Source organism: Porites lutea, chromosome 6, assembly GCF_958299795.1.
Source record: "Porites lutea chromosome 6, jaPorLute2.1, whole genome shotgun sequence".
Lineage (NCBI taxonomy): Eukaryota > Metazoa > Cnidaria > Anthozoa > Scleractinia > Poritidae > Porites > Porites lutea.
In genome coordinates this window covers 28,817,781-28,830,123 of record NC_133206.1, presented here as the reverse complement: position 1 = coordinate 28,830,123, position 12,343 = coordinate 28,817,781, and positions in this window count along the sequence as shown.

The following is a 12,343-nucleotide window of genomic DNA, read 5'->3' as shown; positions in this document are numbered from 1 at the left end:
ACTACAACGGAAACTGGAGAGCCCATAGCTGTACTGTATAACTGTTTGTGAATATTTACTCTGTTTGTTGTACACACTACTCTTTCAGTTGTTAATATTTTCTCTGTCGGGTGGATGCACTACTCTGTCAGTTTTAAACATTAATTTTTCTCGGTCAGTTGTACTCACTACTGTGTCAGTTGTAGACACTGCTCTGTCAGTTGTATGCATTACTCTGTCCATTGTACGCACTACTCTGTCAGTTGTGTACACTACTCTATCAGTTGTAAACATTTACTCTGTTGGTTGTATGTACTACACTATCAGTTGTACACACTACTCTGTCAGTCGTATGCAGTACTCCGTCATTTGTTAACAGACTATTGGTAAATTAAATTAAATTTTTAAATTTAATCCATTTTTTACTGCGTACAATAATGTAATAAATATACAGACACAAGTTAGCAGTGGGGAGGGACTAGAAGGGAACCAAAGAACCATACAGGCTAGTCCACCCAATTTAAAATTAGATCACATTGTAAAAATGAAAGAAAAACACATACAAATTGGTAATTGCTCAGATTTCATGCCCAAGTTACATGTGGGCGATCAGGGTCAAAGCCCCTTATCCTATTCTTATAAAAATCTCTGCAATGTTTTTTGAAGCATGACAGGCTCAGGTCTTCAGTTTTGAGGTTGTCAGGTAAGTTATTCCATAAATAAGGAATTCTATTAAAAAAAAAGTTCCCTTGAAGAGCTTGGTTTTAACTAAATTTAATCGAAGTTTATTGCTTGAGAATGACCTTAGTCTCTTATCAGAGCGGAACTGGAAATTGGAGTCGAACGAGCAATTATAGTGACCATACTTGAGTTTGTAAAAAGTTACAAGGTCTCTGACTTCTCTTCGGTAAACTAACGGAAGTAGATCTAATCGTTCAAGCCACTCATTGTAGCTCAGCTTGGGCAGGAGAACTCTTATCGCTCCTTGTTGGACCCCCCCTCCACAAGCTTTATCATAGGGATAGACCTCGGGCTCCAGATTTCAGAGGCATAGTCAAGGTGGGAACGCACACTAGGCCTGTGTAAAGGGATCTCAGTTTAGGTAAATATTGCTCACTTATGCTGATGGTATGATGTAATAATCCTAGCATCTTATTAGCTTTATTAACCTGTGCATAAATGTGTTCATCAAAACGAGTGTCGCAAGTTATTAGAACACCAAGATCGTGCTGATTGTCAACTCTTATTAAGGTTTTAGTTCCCATGGTATAATCATATGTAACTGGTTCGTGTTTTCTTGTTACTGAGCATAGTGAGCATTCATCTGTGTCAAAGACAGGGTTCCGTTCATCACTCCATTCAACTAGGTTATCAATATCACTTTGTAATGATTCACAGTCACTAATGGATCTTATAGTGCAAAAACCCTTTGCATTGTCAGCAAATAAAGCCAGAGTACTTGAGTGAGACAAAGCAAGCAGTATATAGTGCATACAACAGAGTAATGGGTCCAACCAAAAAAGTAGTTCGGCAACTGACAGAGTAATGTACCAACCAACAGACTGGTGCGTACAACAGAAAGAGTAATGTACCAACCAAGAGTAGTATGTACAACTCACAGAGTAAATGTGTACAACTGACAAAGTGCATACAACCGACAGGGTACATGTTGGCAACTGACAGACTAGTGCTTACAATGTACAACCGAGACGGTAAATGTTTAGAACCCGACAGAGTAGTGTGTACAACAGACGAGTAATGCATCCAACTGACAGAGTAATGCGTCCAACCGACAGAGTAATGTGTCCAACTGACAGAGTAATGTGTCCAACTGACAGAGTAATGTGTCGAACCAACAGAGTAGTGAGTACAACTGACAGAGTAATATACCAACCAACAGTGTAGTGCATACAACCAGCAGAGTAATGTACCTACTGAGAGTAGTGTGTACAAAAGACAGAGTAATGTACCAACCAACAAAGTGGTGCATACAACAGACAGAGTTAATATGCCAGCCGACAGAGTAGTGCATACAACAGACAGAAAAATGTACAAACTGGCAACGTAGTGCATAGAACTGAAAGAGTAATTTACCAACTGACAGAGTAGGCATACAACAGACAAACAATTACAAACCAACAGAGTAGAGTATACAAATAACAGAGTAATGTACCAACCGACAGAGTGCTGTGCACAACTGACAGTGTAAATGTTTACAACTAACAAAGTAGTGTACTATACAACCAATAGAGTAAAATAATGTTTACAACTGACAGAGTAGTGGATACAACCGACAGAGTAAATGTTTACAACTGACAGAGTAGTGCCTACAACTGACAGAGTAGTGGATACAACTGACAGAGTAGTGGATACAACCGACAGAGTAAATGTTTACAACTGACAGAGTAGTGCATACAACTGACAGAGAAATACACAACCGACAGAGTATAATTATGTTTGCAACTAATAGAATAGTGTGTACAACAGACAGATTAAAAGTTTACAACTGACAGAGTAGTGTACACAACTGACAGAGTAGTGCGTAGAACGAACAGCGTAGTGGGTACAGCTGACCCAGTAGTGCATACAACAGACAGAGTAGTGGGCTGACAGCTGACAGCTGACCCAGTAGTGCATATAACAGACAGAGTAGTGGGTACAGCTGACCCCATCGTGCATACAACAGACAGAGTAGTGGGTACAGCTGACCCAGTAACTAGTGCATACAACAGACAGAGTAGTGGGTACAGCTGACCCAGTAGTGCATACAACAGACAGAGTAGTGGGTACAGCTGACCCAGTAGTGCATACAACAGACAGAGTAGTGGGTGCAGCTGACCCAGTAGTGCATACAACAGACAGAGTAGTGGGTATAGCTGACCCAGTAGTGCATACTACAGACAGAGTAGTGGGTACAGCTGACCCAGTAGTGCATACAACAGACAGAGTAGTGGGTGCAGCTGACCCAGTAGTGAATACAACAGACAGAGTAGTGGGTACAGCTGATCCAGTAATGCATATAACAGACAGAGTAGTGGGTACAGCTGACCCAGTAGTGCATACAATAGACAGAGTAGTGGGTGCAGCTGACCCAGTAGTGCATACAACAGACAGAGTAGTGGGTGCAGCTGACCCAGTAGTGCGTACAACAGACAGAGTAGTGGGTACAGCTGACCCAGTAGTGCATACAACAGACTGAGTAGTGCGTATAGCTGACCCAGTAGAGCGTACAACAGACAGAGTAGTGGTTACAGCTGACCCAGTAGTGCTTACAACAGACAGAGTAAATAATGTTTACAACCGACAGACTAATAATACCAACCGACAGAGTATAACTATGTTAGCAACCGACATATTTATTTACTGTATACTAGTGACAGAGTTGAAGTTTAACCGATAGTCTTCCTCTAAATGCCAATGTCAAGCGGAAACCCTTGGCAAAGCAATAGAAATGATGCCAAATAAAGGATTAGAGATAAACAAAGAATATGTACAATGTTATGATACAATTGACCAAACGAATTTTGAAACAAATGGCATGCCATACCCTTGCACATTTGTTTTTCAACTTTAATTTAAACTTTAATTGATTAAGGACCATATTTAAGTGAGATCTGTCATGGCATTAACAAAAAAATATATGTTATAAGTAGGTTCAGTGTGATCTTTTGGGTGAACGTAGTCCTGAATAGGACTGTTGTTGTTGACAATGACTGACGTTGCGACAACCTGTGCGGTAGTCATCTTCAGAGTCAAAGTGAGTTCTATCGTCTCAGTTGATGGTATTAAACTCTGATTATTGACCTGATTGGTCGCGATCTTATCAGTCGTCTGTTAGTTAAGCCATGATGTTATTGGCTATAAAGACTTGAATGTCATTGGTGCATTTCGATCAGTCTTTTGTCACAGTTAAATAGTCGTTTATTGTTAGTCAAATTGTCAGTTGTCCAGTCGTTCTCTTGTACATTGTACTTATAGTTTTGCTTGATTCTGTCAATAAGTTGTTTACACGGTGCCGGTAACTGTTGAATACAACTTAGAACAAAGACATCTCCATCCACCAATATTCCCTTATTGGCCACTTTGCTGTCTCTCCCCTTTCTTTGGTGTTTTAGTTTATTACCATTATTATTTCACTTTTACTATACTTCAGTGAATAAATACCAATACAAATCTTCCCTTTGGCTTTTTCAATGCCACTCTCTTGCATGTCTCCCTTTATCTTTGAGTAATAGAGATTAAAAATTCTTGCATAGACAGCCGTAACTACTTAATGTTCATTTGAAAATTATAAAATTGACGCTGCTATAAGTTCTTAAACCCACATTATTTTTGGCAATGCTGCCTTCTTCAGGGTACAAAACTATAGACCATTAAAAAGTTTGTTAAATTAGCTCACATGCCTGATTTCATACTAGTGTGCATGCCGGTTGTGGCAGTGTACGCCAATGCGTGAGTAGGCAAAAAAGTGAGAAGTTTAAATGAAAAGTTCTACTTTCCTTCTCTGTGTCTTTTGTTTCTATTATTCATCTTGCCTGTGCTTCTCCAATTTTTATCTCTCTGTGTGCAACTCACATTGTTCCCCTTCCACATTTTTGTAGCCATTAGTTTCACTCAACAGCTTGTACCTATGACACAAATTTTGCTTTCCCTATACCACTCCACATCCCCTGCTGCCCTTTTTGCTCCCCCTTCTTGGCTATGATTGTTGTTTCCATTATTCCTTTGAACAGTACTCCCCTCTTTCTTTCTCATATTGTTTCCCTTCTCTATTTTGTTTTTATTGTGATTCCATTCACCATGTACAGTATTAATTTTCCCTTTTTGTTCTATTTTTTTTTGGTCTTACCTGTACCACCTCTTTGCCTTTTCCCCATTTCATTTTTACGTTCCCACTAATCAATGCTGCCAAGTTACTTACATCAACTTTGCATTGTCGCTACCCTTTCTATCTCTCCTATACCTTGTACCTCTTGCTGCTTTTCCTCTAGACTGCGAGCAGTCTCTCTTTTGCTTGAAAATCTGTAAGCGGGAGTATCTGAGCAGCAAAGTCACTTGCAGTCTACCTTTCTTTTTTTTTCTTATCACCAATATTTTCCCCCTAATGCCTCCCTTTCCTCTCTCCTTCATCCTTGTTCCTCCTCTTTCATGTTGGTGCAAAGTCTAGGACTTCAGCTGACCAGTCAGTTCCCTTATTCCATTCCTCACTACACCCTTCCTTTTTAATCAGTTTGTAGTTTACACATGACTGTGACTCCTTGATTTTCATCTCTTTCAATGTTTTGTTTTGTTGCAGTCTAAGTCTCAAGTGTAATGGATCAACAGTTTCGATGCTGATTAGCTGCTGACAAAACAATACATGAGAAGAATACAGGACCAGAATGTAAGTTTTACGTCCTTCGTGACAGTTGTTCTTCGTACATTGTAATAATTTCTTAAGGCTTGTTGTAATATTTTTATTGTTTCGGGGGGATAGCTACCTTTACAGATGCATGACTAGGATGACCAGGATGACTGGCATTACTAGGATGACTAGGACTACTGGGATGACTAGGGTGACTGGGATGACTGGGATTACTAGGATGACTGGGATGACTAGGATGACTTGGTTGACCAGAGCTGTCAATAAAGGCCGGTAGCTAGTTAGCTATCCTTAGCCGGCCACTTTCATCCCCTTCTACCATAACTGCTAACAAAAAATAAACACCATTGAATACAATAATTATTGTAAAGCATCCATTTCCTAGTTTTGAATGACATTGGCAATGACAATGACATATTTAAACAGGTGTAGATCTGTAAAACGTTTGACCCGTGGGATGTTGTGGAGCGCCTGGGACATTTTGATGGCATTGTTCCCAGTCTTACATGAGTTCTTGAACAACATGGCATCCGCAGTGGAAAATACCCTTTGAAAACCCTAGAAATGGCATTTCCGAAACTCTAAATTTCATAATGTCCCTAGATACCTCGGCCCTCAAAAACTTGTGCCTTTACTGCGAGTTCCAAAAGCCCCCTACAATTAATTATCAGCCTACTACTTGAAAAATTTTTGAGAGCTCTGCATGACTCGGATGGTTAGGATGACTGGGATGACTAGGATGACTATGATGACTGGGATTAATAGGATGACTAGGATGACTGGGATGACTAGAATGGCTGGGATGACCAGGATGATTAGGATGACTGGGTTGAATAAAATGACTAGAATGACTAAGATGATTAAAATTACTAGGATGAATGGGGTGACTAGGATGACTAGGATGACTAGGATTACTACTAGGGCGACTAGGATAACCAGGGTGACTGGGATGACTAGGGTGACTACAATAACTGGCATGACTAGGGTTATAAGGATGACTAGAATGACTACAATAACTGGCATTACTAGGATTATAAGGGTGATTAGGATGACTAGAATAACTAGAATAGCTAGCATGACTAGGATCAATAGGATGATTAGGATTACTAGGATGAGTGGGATGACTAGGATGACTAGGATGACTAAGATGACTAGGATGACAAGGATGACTTCTGTGGTGCACAAAATTTTTGCGGCTTCTAATTTCTGTGAGTTTTCCAGTGATCCGCAAAAAATAAGTTCCTGCAAATAAAAATGACCGCAAACATTTTTCCCACAAAAAATTTACTCCAGAGTAATGCTCTAACTTAAATTCGCTACACAAAAATGCAGAAGTAAAAAATCATGTCTGTTCAATTACAACTTACCTCAAAACCTTATGAAATGGTTTTACATACAGTAGGGTATGCACACCATAGTACTGTTTGAAAGTATGTATTTCTATTACACGTACCTAACAAAAACAAAAATATTATCATTACTGGGTACTAGATACTTCCTGAAAATTGCAAAATTGCAAAAATTAGTTCCCAGTGAGAAAAACCAATCTGTCCTAATCGCAAAAATTAATTCCCACAAAACACAAAAAATGGCCAATCCGCAAAAATTTCGTGCCACTCGATAGGATGAATGGAATGACTAAGATAACTAGGATGACTGGGGTGACTAGGATGGCTAAGATGACAAGTATGTCTAGAATCACAAGGATGAATGGGATGGTTAGGATGACTGGGATAACTAGGATGACTAGGATGATAAGGATGAATGGGAAGACTGGGATGACTAAGATGATAAGGATGTCTAGGATGACTAGTATGAATGGGATGACTAGGATAACTGGAATAACTAGGATGACTAGGGTGACTAGGATGACTGAGTTGACTAGGATTATGGGGTTGACTAGCATGACTGGGATGACTTGGATGACTAGGATGACTAGGATTATTAGAATTACTAGGATGACTAGGATTGCTAGGATGATTAGGATGATTAAAATAACTGGGATGACTAGCTTGATTAGGATGACTAGGATGACTGGGATGCCTAGGATAACTCAGATAACTAGGATGACTAAGATTACTGGGATGACTAGGATAACTAGGATGACAAGGATGACTAGGATGGTTAGGATGACTAAGATGACTGGGATTACTAGGATGACCAGGATGATTAGGATCACTAAGATGACTAAGATGAGAGGCACAAAATTGTGCCTGATACAGTCGCCAATGCACCTAAATTCACCATGCTGGTGACCAAGATTCAAAAGTTAGTTGCCACATTGGCAACCAGAACTTTTCAGTTTTCTTTCATCTTACTTTTATGGATTGTGTGATTAAATAAAGCTTGAAGGTAGACGAATCAGTATGAATGACTAAGGTTTGTAGCAAAGTCGTCATGAACTCTATAAAGTGAACATGTCAATGTCTGCCATCTGGGATTTTCCAAAAGTATCATTGTAGATTGTGGATTGAAATGTACCTTTTGCGAAAAAAAGCATAAATTGTTGCGAGCTCACAACATTCCGTACTTTTCCAATTCCACATGCTTTCACTTAGCTATATTTTGGAGGCCTATTCTAGTGTTTCAGTTGTTGGTAGAAATTGCAATTAGTGTTGTTAGTAAGGTACATGCTGGAACACTAAATCCATTAAGCAATGGCTTGGAAATAAAAGAAGATGGAGATTTGACAAGTTAATGTTTCTAAAAGGGACAAGTCTTGTTTTTCTGCTTGTGATGGCAGGTCTACAGTAGCCCACAAGTGCACTCTGAATTTAAATGACACTCCTTACCTTTAAACGCACTCCAAATTCTAATAACTCACTTTGAATTCTAAAAGCTCACTGCTAATTCTAAAAGTTCACGCTTAATTCTAAAAGCTCACTCTGAATTCTGAAACTCCACTCCAAATTTTAAAACATCACTTAGAATTAAAAAACATCACTCCGAATTTCAAAACTCCACTCCGAATTCGAAAACATCACTACAAATTAATTTTGAAAACTTCACTCCAAATTCAAAAACTCACTCCAAATTCTAAACTCCACTCGTAAATCGAAAACAACACTTTGAATTCTAAAACTCCACTCTGACTTTGAAAACAACACTTTGAATTTGTACTACAGAAAAAGAAATGCTTTGTTGGCAAGTAATTCATGGTAGTCTACACATAGTCGCCCTAATATAGTCTCCTTACCCTATGTATCCTGTTTACCCATGTATGCCCTAATAATATTGTATACCATGTATACCCCAATGCATCCTCTTTACCCATGTATACCCTAGGAATACTGTATACCCTGTATGTGTGTGTGTGTTCTGCCCACAGTCAGGTCCTTCAAGATCTAAGGCGTGCCTCTAGACTGCTATGTAAAAGGTCTGCCATTCTTAACTGTATCCAGCATTCCCCCTCGAGGTCTTCCGGGTGGTCTCTTTGCTATTATTCTCAATAACTAATGGGACAAGATCACAATGCCGTAGCGTATGACCAAGCCAGACTGTCTTCTGTTGATAACACATATGATGGCCCTCTCCTCACCGACACGCCTCAATAATAATATTCCTCGTTACAGACTTCGTCAGACCAAGTAATGTTTAAGACCTTTCTGCAAAGCTACATCTCACAGCTCTCCAGCCTTCGCACATCCTCTTTCTTCAAGGTCCATGATTCGGCTCCATACAGAAGAGTACTCCAGATGACAGTCTTTATAATTTTCTTCTTCAGTCAAAGGCTACAGGCTTTTGTTGGCAGTTCTTTTCTCTTGGTAAATACGTTCTTTTCTCGGGTTATTCTCGATCTAATTTCTTTTTCTAAGGATCCGTTCTGTGTAATGAGGCTCCCAAGGTAGTTAAAGTGTGATTCTTGACTTAATTGTTCACCGTTAAGAAAGATCATGAATTCCTCACCAGGCCTCTTACTGATTTTCATCACCTTTAGTTGGTCTTCTTAATATTGATCATCCTGCGATATTCCCCTGTGGTTTCTTGCATTTTATCCATCATAAGTTGCAGACCTTTAACTGAAGTGGCTAAGATTGCTTGATCATCCACAAAGCGTACTGTCTTAATGAGATGACCTCCCACTCGAATACCTTCAGTCACACGGCTTAAAGCATCTCTTAGCATGGCTTCATAATATATGTTAAAGAGTATGGGAGATAACAAGCAACCTTGTCTGGTGCCACAGCCAATCACTGCTGGTTCTGATAAGCCATCTTTCAGCCTGACTCTCGCACTTTGCCCCATATAAAGCCTCTCAATCAGCCGTCAGTCCGGCCAGTCAACTCCTATGGATTTCAAAACTTCCAGGAGCTTCACCCAATTTACTCTGTCGAAGGCCTTTTCACAATCTACAAAACACACATGCACCTTGTATATCGTGTTTAATACTGTATATCCCTATGTATCCTGTTTACCCATGTTTATCCTAGTAATACTATAATACCCTGTATACCCTTGTACACTGTATATCCTTTTTACCCATTTATATCCTACAATGAATTGAGAGTGGATTTTTAGAACAGGGAACTTGCCTCCAAGTATAAGCCTAGCCGATTTTGAAATGCAAATTTCGTTCTGTATATTTAAGCCCCTCTGAATATAAGCCCCTTCAAAACTAAGAACTCAGAAAGTGTCTTTGAAAAAATTAATATAAGCCCCGGGGCTTATTTTCGGAATTTTAAAGAATGTGGCTGATATTACATGCACTCGTAATATATGAAAGTCTAAGTTTGTTCTTGATTCAGTACATAACCAGAATTGTTGTTTGCTATTTTTTAAAGATATCAACAAAAATGTTCAGGTGTTCCTAAAGCTAGGAAACCTTGCAATTTGGCATTGTTATACATGTGTAATAAATTTTTCATGTAGCTTTTGTTTTTGTTTTTTCTGAAAAAAATGGCTACTTCCTTTTTGGACTTAGTGACATTTTTTGAAAATTTAGGAGCCAGATGTCTCCTTGAAAAAAATGTTAATTTTGTGCCCTAAATGACTGGGATGACTGGAATGACTAGGATGACTGGGATGACTAGGATGACTGGGATTATGAGGATGACAAAGATGACTGGGATGACTAGGATGACTGGGTTGAATAAAATGAGTAGGTTAACAAGGATAACTAGGATGACTAGGATTACTGGGGTGACTGGGATGACTGTTATTACTGGGATCACTGGGAAGACATGGATGACTGGAATGGTTGGGATGACTAGGGTGATATTGGGTTGATTAGGGTGGCTTTGATTACTAGGATGTCTGGGATTTATACTAAGATGACTGGGACAACTGGGATGATTGCGATGACTATGACTGGGATGTCTTGGCTAACTGGGGTGGTTGTGATGACTGATGCAGTAGTTGAAGTGGGGCACATTACGCAAATGTTTTTTTTTTAGTCTAAAACAACTTGTTAAACAAGATAGTAGCTTTTTGGCATGATTAATGACAACCAATTTATATGTTCAGTCAATGAGCCCATGGTGAAAAAGGTTTTTACAACTTCATGGTTTGTCATTATTTTAACAAAAGTATAAACAGCTTACAACATAACCTCAACTTTAATCTAGAAACCTGAAAAATATTTCGGACTTTAAAGTTGTGCGTACCTCCTTATAGAAAAATCCTGCCTATGCCCCTGTGTTTTATTGCTGAACTAGAGGATTGATGTTATTATCATACTTGAGACCTCAGAGTTAGTTCTCTACCATAGAGTTAAAAGTTTAAGAACATGCATTTATTGGATTTGGTCATAAGAAACAAAGCAAATACATGTATATCTAACAATAATTGTTAAATATATTTATTATTCCTCGAGCCCAAATGGGCTCTGAGTCAATAGCCCATGAGGCCGAAGGCCGAATGGGCTATTGACTCAGAGGCCATGAGGGCAAGAGGAATAATTGTTGATGATGATCACGATGATGATAAAACTTTATTTCAGTGTCAGGTCTTCTAGCTGGCCATGTAAGGCCTACTAATAGGGGACACTAAATTAAAATACTATCAGCTCTAACTAATTAATACATAAAAAAAATCTACAAAGAATAAATTTACAAAAATATACATACTAAAAAAATATCGATAAAACGTATTCGGGTTTATCATTATAAAATAGGACTTATTGATTAAGAGGTGTCCTTTCTGTCTAGAAAATGTCATTTATGTACAACATAGAAGGCAGTTTTTACAGCCCTCTGTGATTACTTTTTCAAGATCTACCTTACGAATTTTCTTTTTAAAGCTGTAAATTGATTCTGCTTTTTTTACATCCTTGCTTAATTTAGACCATATTACTGGACCCACATATTATCTTAGGCTCTGTCTCCCGTAAGTTGTTGTGTTGTATCGAGGAATAAAAAAGTCACCAGAATTTCTGAGTCCATAGCGAGGTTTATCTAGCTTAAAAATGTCCTTTATGTACGGAGGGCATATATTGTACTTTGCCTTATACATAATTATGGCTATATCCTGCAATCAGCGACAGCCTATAGCTAGTGTCGTGAGTTTAGCTTTTCTCAAGAATTCATCGTATGAACTTCTTGTATCACAGTAGACGGCTCTTAACGCTCGCTCTTGTACTCGCTCCATCTTTCTGCTATCCGACGCCCGACAGAAACGCCACACTGTATGTACTGTTGTTTTAGTAAAATCCAACAAGTTGGTCAAAAATATCGAGAATAAAAAATTTTAGCCAGTTAAAGCTAGACTTTAATCCTTTTTTGCTGCCAAAAGGCGCACGCTTTTCGTTACTAGTAGGCTTTAACATATAGCCTTATAGTAGCTCAACCAATCAGAAGGCAGCATTGATAAATAGACCACTAGTTGGATTTTACTAAAATGCAATATCCACCTATCTATAAGGGGGGGTTTAAGCAATGAGTAACAGCAAAGTTTTAATACTATTGTGCCAGTAATAACAGTCATCCTAGTCACCCTGCAGTAATCCTAGTCATCCTAGTTATCCTTGTCAACCTACTCATTTTATTCAACCCAGTCATCCTAGTC